At 44.2% G+C, this 12,500-nt stretch overlaps 1 long non-coding RNA gene across 1 annotated transcript in view; it reads right to left on the bottom strand.

Moving 5' to 3' along the window:
• LOC138359855 (uncharacterized) overlaps positions 1–12,500 on the bottom strand; it is a 50,388-nt gene that overhangs the window by 21,756 nt on the left and 16,132 nt on the right. The window contains exon 3 of the long non-coding RNA XR_011226085.1: positions 8,079–8,160. This is a non-coding gene — a long non-coding RNA (uncharacterized lncRNA). The remainder of the gene's footprint in view (positions 1–8,078; positions 8,161–12,500) is intronic.

Here is a 12,500-nt window from a genome sequence, read left to right as displayed (position 1 = left end):
ACACCGAGGAACTAGTATTTGACTCAACAAACACACAAGCAGGCGAGCACAATTAATGAGGCACATTAGCAAGTGGGTTTTATTATTTATTTTTATTTACATATACAAGACTTCGTACATTCTTGTACAGCCACCAGCACGCGTAGCGTTTTGGGCAGGTCGTTAATCCTAATTTTCCCCGGAATACGACCCGCCAAATCGTTTAACGACGAGGGTACCCATTCACTGCTGGGTGAACAGAGGCTACAGTTTAGGATTGACGCCTAGTCAATCCTCTCCGGCCAGGATACGAACCCAGGCCAAATCGCTCGCAAAGTGCGAGGCGAGGGTTTTACCACTGTGCCAAGAGGACTGTGTTTACCTAAACTGTCATGCGCTTACTCAAGGGTCCGTCGCTCATCTTTATTTCACTCAATTCAGTGGACCAGGCCAGAGAGAGTGGAGAAGATGGAGAGAGCCTTCTGCTATTCTCTACTGATCTGTGAGCCAGAGAAGGGAGTTTTTTTTTCATTATTTTCTACCACAGACGTGGTCACACATTTACAATGCTAACCAGCATATATACATTTTCTTCTGTCCTCCATGGACAGGGTTAGAGATGTGTTAAACTTATAGTTCAAGGGTTTATTGAACACTCAACCACAGAAGGTGATTCGGTGCTTTTAAAATGCTAAGCTAACCAGAGAAGGGAGTGGAGGGTGCGGGAAAAACGAGCCCTCTGTTGTCCTTCCTTAACTTGTAAGCCACAGAGAAGGGGGAGAGTGAGGAGAGAGCCTTATGCTTCTCTGATCCATCCTCATATATTAAATAGGATCTGTAATGGGTATCAGTGATAGCAACTAGCGTTCTCATGAGATAACTTTGATATAGATAGATCTTGTATTGTTTCGCGTGCGATCCAACTCTATATCTACCTCTTCTTCTACCTTATGCTCTATATCTAACCTCTCTCTATCTACCTCACTCTCCATATTTTGCTCTCATTCCCTCTGCCAATCATTCCCATTGACAGCTACAAGTCTTTCTCACTCTTCCAACTCTCCCTCGTATCCCGGATAATCCACTTATAAGCCCACAGGCCTCGTACACTCTCACATCTACCCTCCACCTCTCATTCGATCAACTCATTCCCCCTCTCAACCCTCCATCTCATTCCTCATATATAAACCCATCTTCTCATGTCTTCTGACACGAGTAGAAGACCCGTGCTACCTAGTGGGTGCGTTAATCTGAATCAATCATTCATGTCTGTCTTCCTATGGTCATCGAACCGGTGCGGACGTCCAAGTTATTTTCTAGACCCTGTCACGGACACGGACGCCGGTACAGACATTGTCACCACGGACAATTGTCACCGACTTTCTCTCTCGACGCCAACATCGTCCGGCCAGTCGCCGCTCTCCAACAGGAAATTGTATCTGTTTCCGTGGCGTGAAGCGGTATAGCGAAGCGGATCCGGGGGCGGTGGTGGGGGTGAGAGCCCTGGCTCACTCACACGCACGCACACACTCACACACACACACTCACATACACTCACACACACACACACACTCAAACTACATTCGTAGCTTTTAAAGCAAGTGTGATAAGGAGATGTAGGGTTGGAGTCATTGCATCAGTCAACCAATGGTTAGAAAAGCGGGGTCCAAGAGCTGGAGCTTGATTCTGCAGGCACAGATAGTAAACACACACACCTTACCAGTCCACGCGACCCATGTCAAGGGCCCAGAGGACTTTAACAAAGCTGTTTGAATAGAGTTCCTCAACACCTCTTTCGTCACATTAGAAACCACGCCTTTCTCAGTCTTTCCCAGTCAAAAGATATGTCCCCCTTGGTCTCCCGTCTTCCCCTTCTCCTTACCCCTCCTCCTCCTCGGCTTCTTGGAGCCATGGTCATGTCTTCATGGACCTCCAAACACAACATAAACCGGAATTAAGATCGTGTACTTCCCAGTCTGCGGGCGGTTATTGAGCCCCTCTGGAGATAGGGAGGGAAGGGGTGGAGGGTTGTGGTGGAGGGGGGGGGGAGGAGGAGAGTTGTAGTGGAGGGGGGGAGAGTTGTGGTGGAGGGGGGGGAGGGGGAGGGGAAGGGAGAGGGGTTGAGAGAAGAAGAGTTCGAGAGTTGAGGAGTTTACGACCGGAGTGAAAGTGTGTAGTGAGAGGGGAAGGGAGGGGATGTAGTGGTTCCTAGGGGAATGGTGAGGGGGTTAAGGGCCTGGGGAAAGGGGAGGGGGGGATGAATAAGGAATGGGGAAGGGGTAAGAAGGAAGAAGGTGTATGAAAGAATAGAACGGGGTGGAAGCATAACCCAAATTGTTTACAACAATTCCGATACGGAACAAAATTCTTAACATGTCTTGTTCTTGTACCAATCCATGTCTCATTCTTCTCTTAGCCAGTGACGTGAAGACAATTTTCTTCAGTCTTACCTCACAACTCGGTCTTAACTAGTTTGGTGGCACATATGTACTTCCGATAGTTCCTCAGGCTCGTTCCTGTTCATTGAGGTATAAGGACCCCAGGGTAGTGCTGGAAGAGGTCAGAATTGGTCTGACGTAGGTAGTAGACAAGGTGCTATATAATCGTACACTACGGTAGATTTTGCAGTCTCAATACTTTGCACTGGCCCGAGTTAAATTCTTGTAGCCACTTGCTGCGCCATTCTTCAATTTTGACAGAGTTACATATATACCCGCACACACACACACACACACACACACACACACACACACACACACACACACACACACACACACACACACCATTAATCAAAGTCACACAAGAATCCTCTCATCCGTCCCCTCCGTACATCGACATTTGCATTCATCAATCTATTGAGTATTTCTCTTTCTCCCCTGTCTATCTACCGTCTATGTTTGCCTGTCAATCTATCGCCTCTGTTTGCCTGTCTAATGCCTCCGTTTGCCTACGTTCCGTCTCTGTTTATATACAGCCTTTGTCTGCCAGTCTATCTACTGTCTCTGTCTTTCTGTCTATCATCCGCCTCTGATTAAGAACCCCATTGAAGTGTCTACCCCCCTTAATCCTTCTTTAGGTGTTCATTCAACTTAATTTATGCACTCAAATATTCACTAAATAGGATTTTATCGCTGATAGAATTTTCCACAATATATTTAAAACAATTATTATTGTTTACATATACTCCTTTATTATATCTAAATCCTTATTCCTTCAGAAGAAAAATTAAAATATTTCGTTATAAGAACTGGGAAAACAGGAGAAGAAAAACAACCTCCCGTAGCAGGAGTAAATTCCCCCAAAGTGAGCAAGAGCAAATGTAATGCCCCGCAGGATGCTGAATTCTGAATGATGCTGAACATCATCTTGACCTCTCAGTGCACAAGTATGCTGAGACGATGCTGAACTGTGGGGCATGACTGCCAAATATTCGGGGGGTGGGGGGGGGGACTGTCACTTGTTTAAGGACGCAATTCAAAAATCATTTTGTAATTAAGGACACAAGGAGCGATGCTGTAAACGCTCTTCCAGTGGTCTCCCTTCCAAGAGGATAGACCTTGTGGGCCATTAGTTTCTGGACCTTTTATAATGGTTTCTGTGGACCAATAGGGCCACTAGATCCTTATCCCTCTAAGAATGGTCTCTGTGGACTCGCAGGAGCCACAGATCCCTATCCCTTCTGTTTGCTTCAATGCAGTTTGCACACCCATGGCATTATAACTTCGACTCTTCCTGTTCCAGGTATCGAGTTATTCCTTCCAGGTTGTCTTGGATATGGAAACTCTGGAAGGGTATCGCATCACCTTCAGATTGTATTACTCGCACCGCAAATTGTTTAATAATCTTTAACACGAAGTTACCAAATTATCGATGCAAGTGTGAATCCAAATTGACACTATCTGGAATGGAATTAGTCGTTGATGGTGTGGACAAGGGAGGGGGTGAGGGAGGGGTGAGGGACGGGTGAGGGAGGAGTGAGGGGGAAGTGAGGGAGGGTTTGAAAAGTACTGAAGAAGTAGGAAGTGATGGATGTAGATCGTCTGTGGCTGTGATCAATGATTCAAGTGTTGGTCGTCTCTCTCTCTCTCTCTCTCTCTCTCTCTCTCTCTCTCTCTCTCTCTCTCTCTCTCTCTCTCTCTCTCTCTCTCTCTCTCTCTCTCTCACTCTCTCTCTCTCAGGGGTGAGGTGGTTGAGGCTATTCTTAAGACGTTCTATAAGGAAATATGGAACGCTAAGATAAATGGATCTTGTGTAGCCCCAAATATAATGGTTATAATAAACTCTAAAATAAATATAAAATTTTGCAGCGGTCTCTCACTCACTCTCTTTCTCTCTCTTTCTCTTCCAATCTCTCTTTCTCTCTTTCCTCAAAAATATTTAAATTAGATTAGAGTAATCTCCTCTTACCAGGCACACACCTGGAAGTATCTCACCTTCCGAGAAGAGCCAGAATAAAAGAGCATAAGAGTGTTGAGAGAGAGAGAGAGAGAGAAAGAGAGAGAGAGAGCAGGCAGAAACCCACGACTAAGAGCCTTAGCCCCCTCTCTTAATTACACCTCCTCACACCTCACTGCTCCTCACACGAGTCGTTGAGTCTCAGAAACCTTCACATAAAAACCTCCAATTTCACTTATACACTCGCCAGCTACCCCTTCCAGCCCCTGCCTCCCTTTTGGGGAAGTTGTGGAGGGTTGTGGAGAGGGGTTGTGGGGATCGTAGGACGGATTATGGTGGGAGTTTGTAAGGGGGGAATGTGGGGGTGGGTAGGTTGATGATTCTTAGAGTTCTGAAAGATGTTCTGAGAATAAGGAGAGAATCAATTCGAGGATCTAAGTGCTTCGTCGAATTCCACCACTTGTTTCGGCTTTCGCTATAATGTTCATTGCGAGTAAAATGATGTTGGTTTCCGTTTTATATTCAGTACTAATGTTATTGTCAGAAAATATATTGCAATTTCCGCTTTATTTACGTAATTATAAAAACGTGTTTGGCGGCATTGAGGAATTCTCCGGAACCGAACGCGAACTTCTTTGCACCATGATCTTACCCTCTTGGAAGGAACTAAAATAACAATTAAGTGAACGAGATATCAAAGACGTTGTCCATTATGTTGCTACATATAAGACACATATATACTTCGAGGAAATGAAATTAAATTATCAGTAGAACGTGTTATGCCAGTATCAGTACATAGTACATGGAATTAAGGGATTAGAAACTTGGATTTGAAGCAAAAGGTGAATGAACAGTGTCCAAAAACGTGCAGGAAAATCGAGGGAAATTATATATAAAGACCAAAAAGAAACTTGTTAAGAGAAGCATTGATGCACTCGTAATCCTATTCATGAAAGGAGTAGAGCCGTGGGTAATATCAACACGAAAATAAAGGACAAACACCGCCTGAAAAATATTTTAATCGTCAAAGCAATTAGGACTCACTGCAATATATATGACCTTAAGATGCCTCAAAGAGGAAACAATATTGAAACAATATTCTCAGAGGACGCGGGTTCGATGCTCTTCATGGTTCAATCGTAGTCCGTGAACCTTTAGAACCCACAGACGAGAGTTTGATCCCATCATATTGCCTCTTATCATTACTTACCTACAAGAGAGCTTAAAGCACGCTCTAATCTGTACTAACGCAAGAGCTCTCCTGCATCATCTTAGCCCCAAGAAGAAACTGAAGGAGGACAGACGTCTTGAGTGAGCCCAAGCTGTGTTTGGGAACAAGCGATAGGATGAACAACCAGTTGGGTTTGGTCTAATTGGCTGGAATTGTTCATACCACTATGACTTGCATTCACTCACAAGAAGCTTAGCTTTTTAAAAGCATCGAATCACCTTCTGTGGTTGATTGTTCAATAAATCACTGAACTATATGTTTAACACATCTCTAACCCTGTCCATGGAGGACAGAAGAAAATGTATATATGCTGGTTAGCATTGTAAATGTGTGGCCACGTCTGTGGTAAAAAGTAATAATAAATAAATAAATAAATAAATAAATAAATAAATAAATAAATAAATAAATAAATCACAAGATGAGTGAAGCTGCCAAATAAACTCGCCCTTCAGGTTAACATTTTTAAAGGAGAGGGAACTGTAGAAACACAGGAAAGGGAAACCATGGTGGAAGGGAAAGGTATGGGGAAAGGGGAAAGGGTAGGAATAGGGCGAGACAGAGGTGAGAGAAAGTTAGGGGACTATCTCTTCAAGGTTCACTACACAAGGGTTATTGACGGGAACATGTCTGATGGTCACTGCGGTGAGGGGGAGGAATGATGGGCGATCTGAGTAGTGGTGCAGGTACGGGGAGATGATGGAGTAGCCGAGAGGGCAGCGATGGGGAGCAGACTGGTTCCTATTACCTGAGTGACGCTCGAGTGACTGGTGGTTTGTACCTGAGTAACAGGACAGTAACTGATGGCTCGCATCCATGCAACATTTACAAATGGCACAAAGCCAATAAGAAGAGTCAGAACAGACAGTTTCATGTTCCAGGAAGACCACCACAGGCTGAATTGTTGGTCTGAAAAAAGGCTCCTCGAATTCAATACGAGTAAATGTAAGGTGAGGAAACTAAGCACGAAGAACAGGACACTAGCATGACGATACACCGCGAAGCAGCACCTCACAGAATCAACAAAATAAAAGGACCTAGGAGCAGATATAGCATTACGGGCTCACCATAGCCCGTGCTACATGGACACTTCGTTCTGAGTAGCTAAATCTGAAACAACAAGATATAACACAAGTACTACACCATAAACAATGTCCTAAACGGCATACTGGGCACCAGGAACCATCACCACAAAAAGTATATGTCACATAAAAAGATACAAAATCATGAAACGATGCTCGTCCCTCAACTAGAATTAACTACATAATGGAGATATGATTGAGGCATATAAAATACTTAAGGGGATGGGGGAATGAACAAGAGAGTCCCTTTGCTCACTTCCTAGAACAAGAGATAGTCGAGACACAAGCAGACGGAAAAAATATCTTCACTCTAAGGTGAAAAATAACTCAAATAAATTAAGTAATTCAGGTGCGTTGGCAATCCTTAAGTGCTCGACAGAGAGCACATCACCGCCTCATCAATGTATTACAAGTAGACGAGACTAACGCATAAGTAGAAAAGTGAAACCATTAAACCGCAGTAAATTACTAAGCACAAAGTACAAAGGAGCAACAATCCTATTGAAAGGTCTATCATGCCAGTAGAAGGGATTAACACACCTGTAGAAAGGTCTATCACACCAGTAGAAGGGATTAACACACCTGTAGAAAGGTCTATCACGCCAGTAGAAGGGATTAACACATCTGTAGAAAGGTCTATCACACCAGTAGAAAGGATTAACACACCTGTACAAAGGTCTATCACACCAGTAAAAGGGAGTAACACACCTGTAGAAAGGTCTATCACACCAGTAAAAGGGAGTAACACACCTGTAGAAAGGTCTATCATGCCAGTAGAAGGGATTAACACACCTGTAGAAAGGTCTATCACACCAGTAGAAGGGATTAACACACCTGTAGAAAGGTCTATCACGCCAGTAGAAGGGATTAACACACCTGTAGAAAGGTCTATCACGCCAGTAGAAAGGAGCAACACGACTGCAGAAAAGTCTATCAAAGAAATTGGAAATATTAACACTAGTAGAGTGGGTTCATAAACAAGTATAAATTGAACACAGTCAAAACAAACAAACTGAAACAAACAAGTAAATATTGAAAACAAACAACCCACTAGTCCACACAAAAGACTATTAGTCCATAATTGCCTAATACAAACTAGTGGACAAAATTAAATTGTCAGACGGACAAATCAAAACAATGAAACAGTTTCATTAGACAGGTAAAACAAAATCACTGAATTCCATCCGTCACTTCATGGTGCCAAACATGTGAGAGATGGGACAGTCAGTTGACGTGTGGTGACAGTCACGGAGTGACAGGTGACGATAAGGAAGCAGTGACGGATGGTGATAGGTGGATTGACGGGTGAAGCGTCTTCCCCCCCTTCCCCCCTCATAACTAGGCAGTAAAGGAAACCTTACAAGGAAGAACAGGTGTACCTCAGAGCACTGTACCTTGGTGAAGATGGTGGTGGTTGTGAAGACTGTGGTGGTGGTGGTGAAGAGTTCCAAGCCCCGCAAGACCGTCTCACACCGTCTATTGGAGACAGAAGAAAGACAGGTGAGTGTTGGTGACCACAGCTAAATGAACAAACAGTCGTGACAACATCAATCTCAATTGAACATAACATTTAAATTGACCGGTTGAGAACATTAACATGAAAAAAAATGTAATATTAATAAAATATATATTTTATGTGATCATTTCAATTTTAATATTATCCAGAAATTTTCCAGCTGAACATTTCAAATGAATATCTAAGGTAAAGAGTCCAATGATACCCTCATCTGAACACCAATATAAGAGCAATGGTGAGCATCATTATAAACAAAATCTGGTTATTGTCCAATGTGGATATCCAAGAGAGATAAAATATTTAGGTGGAACAATTAGGAGGTTGCTGATGAGAGAGAGAGAGAGAGAGAGAAACCCCCTATCCCCTCTCCTACTCTGCCTTCCCTTCACAATGAACTATGGCACTTAGTGGTGCTGGTGAAAGGGGTAGAGAACTCCCCTTTCTTTTCACCCCTTCCTTCACCGTCCCTCGCTCCCTTCCACCCCTCACCTGCCCCCCTTCACCCCCCCTACCTCTCCCCCACCTCTCCCACCACAGAACCCTCCCTCCACTGTGCCTTTTATCTCCAGCTGGCTACAAAACTTTCACCTGAGGAGACTCTCAATACCCCGATGACAAGGCAATAACAAAACGCCAGCAGGGGGGGGGGGATGATTGGGAGGGGGAGGGGGGATTAGATGAGGCTCTATGATTGGCGAGATGAGATGATTGGGCTGGCGAGATGAGATATTGGGGAATGAGGGGAAGGGGAGGACATTACATCAGAGGGGTGGTGGAGATGCTAGGGGGGGAGGGGGTAGAAGATATGTGGAAGGGGGGGTGTAAAGGGTGGGAGGGGGGGGGGAGGGAGGCATGACCTATCCCATCTTGCTATTATCAATACCTGAGGACAATATTGCAATGTTGAGATACAAGAGAGAGGTACTTGGGTCTGTGGACGGTGGGGTGGGAGTCGAAGGAAGAGAGATACTGCAAGAGAGAGAAGGAAGCGAGAGAGAGAGAGAGAGAGAAGGCAGAAAGAAGAAGAGTGATACAATGTGTCACAACTGACAAAACTGTGTTGGTTGCATTGACGGCATGTATCCAGCTGTATCACGGCCCTCAACCCAAGTGTCAACAGCAGTAACAGACACTCTAAGGTAAGTGTCATTGCAAAGCTGCCAGGATATCTTTTTGCATAGTAGGCTGGATAATTTTGACACAGTAACCTGGATATTTATATGCAAGTGTGTACGCCTATTTTGCTATCATTTTCCATAGTGCCTATTCCCGTCTTCTAATTACTAACTTTACCCATATTGCCTTTGGAGGCAATATGGGTAAAGTCATCACCTCCTACGCCTCCATTCTCATTCTCTATTCTCCTGCACTCCTTCTTCCTTCCTATCTACCTCATTCTATACTCTTTCGCCTTTTTCTTACTATCCTCTTGTCCTCTTTACTCCTAGATCTGATCTGTTGCTCTGTATATTCGATCTCTTTATTGCAATTATCCATTGTGGCTCTCCATTACCGTTTCCTTCCTGTTATTCACCTTTTATCCTCGGTTCTTCCTAGCTCCTTCCTCCTCTCCCTGTAGGAGGCGAGGTCTCCTGTAAGGGTATATATCACACTCGCCCCACTTCCTGCCTGGGCGTTGACTGTGCCCAACTTCCTTGTCCTGATTCTACTTCAATACTTTCTTCCTCTCGCGGGAAAAAATATACACCGGGGATCTGATCGCTTTAGTCTTCCAGAAGGCGATTTGGATCTCTTATTTTGTATCCTAATGTACGTGTGTGTGTGTGTGTGTGTGTGTGTGTGTGTGTGTGTGTGTGTGTGTGTGTGTGTGTGTGTGTGTGTGTGTGTGTGTGTGTGTGTGTGTGTGTGGGTGTACATGCCTATATGTGCTCTGCAGGATGAATATCGGCTCTTGGGCCCCGCTTTTCAGTTGATCGATTGCTATTGCAATGGCTTCAGACATTTTTATTTCATGTTATCCACCTAATATTCTGTTCAAGTAATATTTCGGTAAACAGAATAATCTGTCCTACAGGTAAAAGTGCAAAAAAAAAAAAAAGGAAACTGTCCTTCGTGCTAATTAGCACAGCATATTCTCAAGTATGCTAGTATATGCTGCGGTCGGCTGCACGTCACACCATAAGAGACCACAACCACCACCTCAACCACCATCACTGCCGATACCACCACCACTACCACGTCAACCACCATCGCCACCGTAAAAACCAGTGCCACCACAACTTTCATCTAAGGAGAACCAATCAGAGCCTTAATCGTGTGAGCAGGAGGAAGTCTGTCCTCAAGACGTAATCGTTTCTCCACGTTTCTCTGTCTCTCAGGCGATCTGGTACCGTCTCCGCGTCTCTGTTCGTCTTTCTCTGTCTCCCAAGTACGGACACGTATCTGGCGTTTTAAACAACGGCCTCGCTTCTTGCAAGGTTCGATCCCCGATAGTCCAAATGGTTGGACACTGTTCCTTCATATCTTCCATATATCCAACATCTTATCCAAATGTCATACAGCGGGACAGTAAATATATAAAGCAGAAAACGTATATGAGCTAACCTATATCGTAGAAACAATTGATATAAAATGTTAAAACCGGAGTACTTTTTACTAAAGTACTCAGTACTGAGTACTAAAACCTGAGTAAGGGTATATAAGTTTATATACCCTTCTGTTTAGGCAAAACCACTTCATATTTAACGTTTTTCATATCGTGATAATTGGATGGTAATTAACGATGACACTAGTCAGGGTGAGCTAGCTGATGAAGACACTAGGCCAAACTAGCTAGTTAGTGAAGTGTAATTGACAGGATTGAATACAGTTATCATAAGATCTCAGATTCACCCAATATCTGTGTTCGCAATAGCTCAAACTCTGAGTGGCACTCTGAGGCACTCTGTGTGGCAGAGTACAGCTCCCCCTGATGACATTAATCACAGATATCCAGAGTGACAGCACCAGTAACAATCAATCAGATGCTTACCCTGATAATGTTGGAATAAGGGGAACTTGATAAGTGATAAAGAGGGGACTGGTTGATAGCTCTCGAATGAGCTATCAACTCATTCCAGTGGTGTGAGCTTACGACACAGATGATGTCCCACTCTGATGTTCCACCCTGATGTCCCTCTCTGTTGTCCCTCCCTGATGTCTGGCCATGATGTCTCACCCTGAAGTGTCGTTCTCTTCTCATACTGATGTCCCACCGTGATGTCCTGCCCTGATGTCCCGCCCTGATGTCCCGCCCTGATGTCCCGCCCTGATGTCACGGCCTAAGCCCCACGGCCCCAGGAGGCCTTTTAACCACTCTTTTCAGCCTGTGATGCACCCTTTTTCATGCAGGTCACTTATATTCAGGGAAAACAAGGGGAGAGAGAGAGAGAGAGAGAGAGAGAGAGAGAGAGAGAGAGAGAGAGAGAGAGAGAGAGAGAGAGAGAGAGAGAGAGAGAGAGAGAGAGAGAGAGTAAGGAGAGGGAAAGGGAGGGATGAAGGGGATATAGGGAAACAGGAATAAAAAAATATGAGTGGAAGGAAACGGGATCATCCTCAGCTTCCTCTAAGATGCCCTTATCTCCACGGTCCGGCATCCATGGATGGAAAGAGGGAGAGAGCTAGAGAGAGAGAGAGAGAGAGAGAGAGAGAGAGAGAGAGAGAGAGAGAGAGAGAGAGAGAGAGAGAGAGAGAGAGAGAGAGAGAGAGAGAGAGAGAGAGAGAGAAAGAGAGAGAGAGATAATGAGGTTCCGAGACGATGTCGGGGTATGAACCCACACAACCAAAGAGTGCGAGAACAGTTAAAAAACATATATTCTGAAAAAAAACATAATTTCTTTTGGTAATAAATTGACTACGAAGTTAAAATGGTCATGGAGCCATGAGTTAAACTGTGGAAAACGCTAAACACGCGACGGGGGTCCGCAGTTCGAGTCTCCTACAGTCCAGGTGAATGAAGCGAGAAAGACTAATTTGCATTCTCTAGAAAGTGCGAAGAGTTAGAAAAGACCTGGGTAAATACTGGTTTGGAAACAGGGTTGTTGATATATGAACAAATTCCCCGGATGTAATTTTACAGACACGGGATAACCTGAGTATTTCGAGCGATTTGTCTATCACTGATACAAATATTCATCTATGACCTGAACAACCCATTTAGGCTTTTGACCAGTCTGTTGGGTTGTTTTCACAGTGTTGAAAGATATAATTATCACAGCATTTAAGATAAGTTGAATGAGGTTATTGGGGGAATATAGCAATTTAGGTTTGAGAGAGAGAGAGAGAGAGAGAGAGAGAGAGA

This window comes from Procambarus clarkii, chromosome 93 (assembly GCF_040958095.1).
Source record: "Procambarus clarkii isolate CNS0578487 chromosome 93, FALCON_Pclarkii_2.0, whole genome shotgun sequence".
NCBI lineage: Eukaryota > Metazoa > Arthropoda > Malacostraca > Decapoda > Cambaridae > Procambarus > Procambarus clarkii.
The sequence above is the reverse complement of the archived record's forward strand: the minus strand, read 5'-3'. Positions and strand labels throughout refer to the sequence as shown.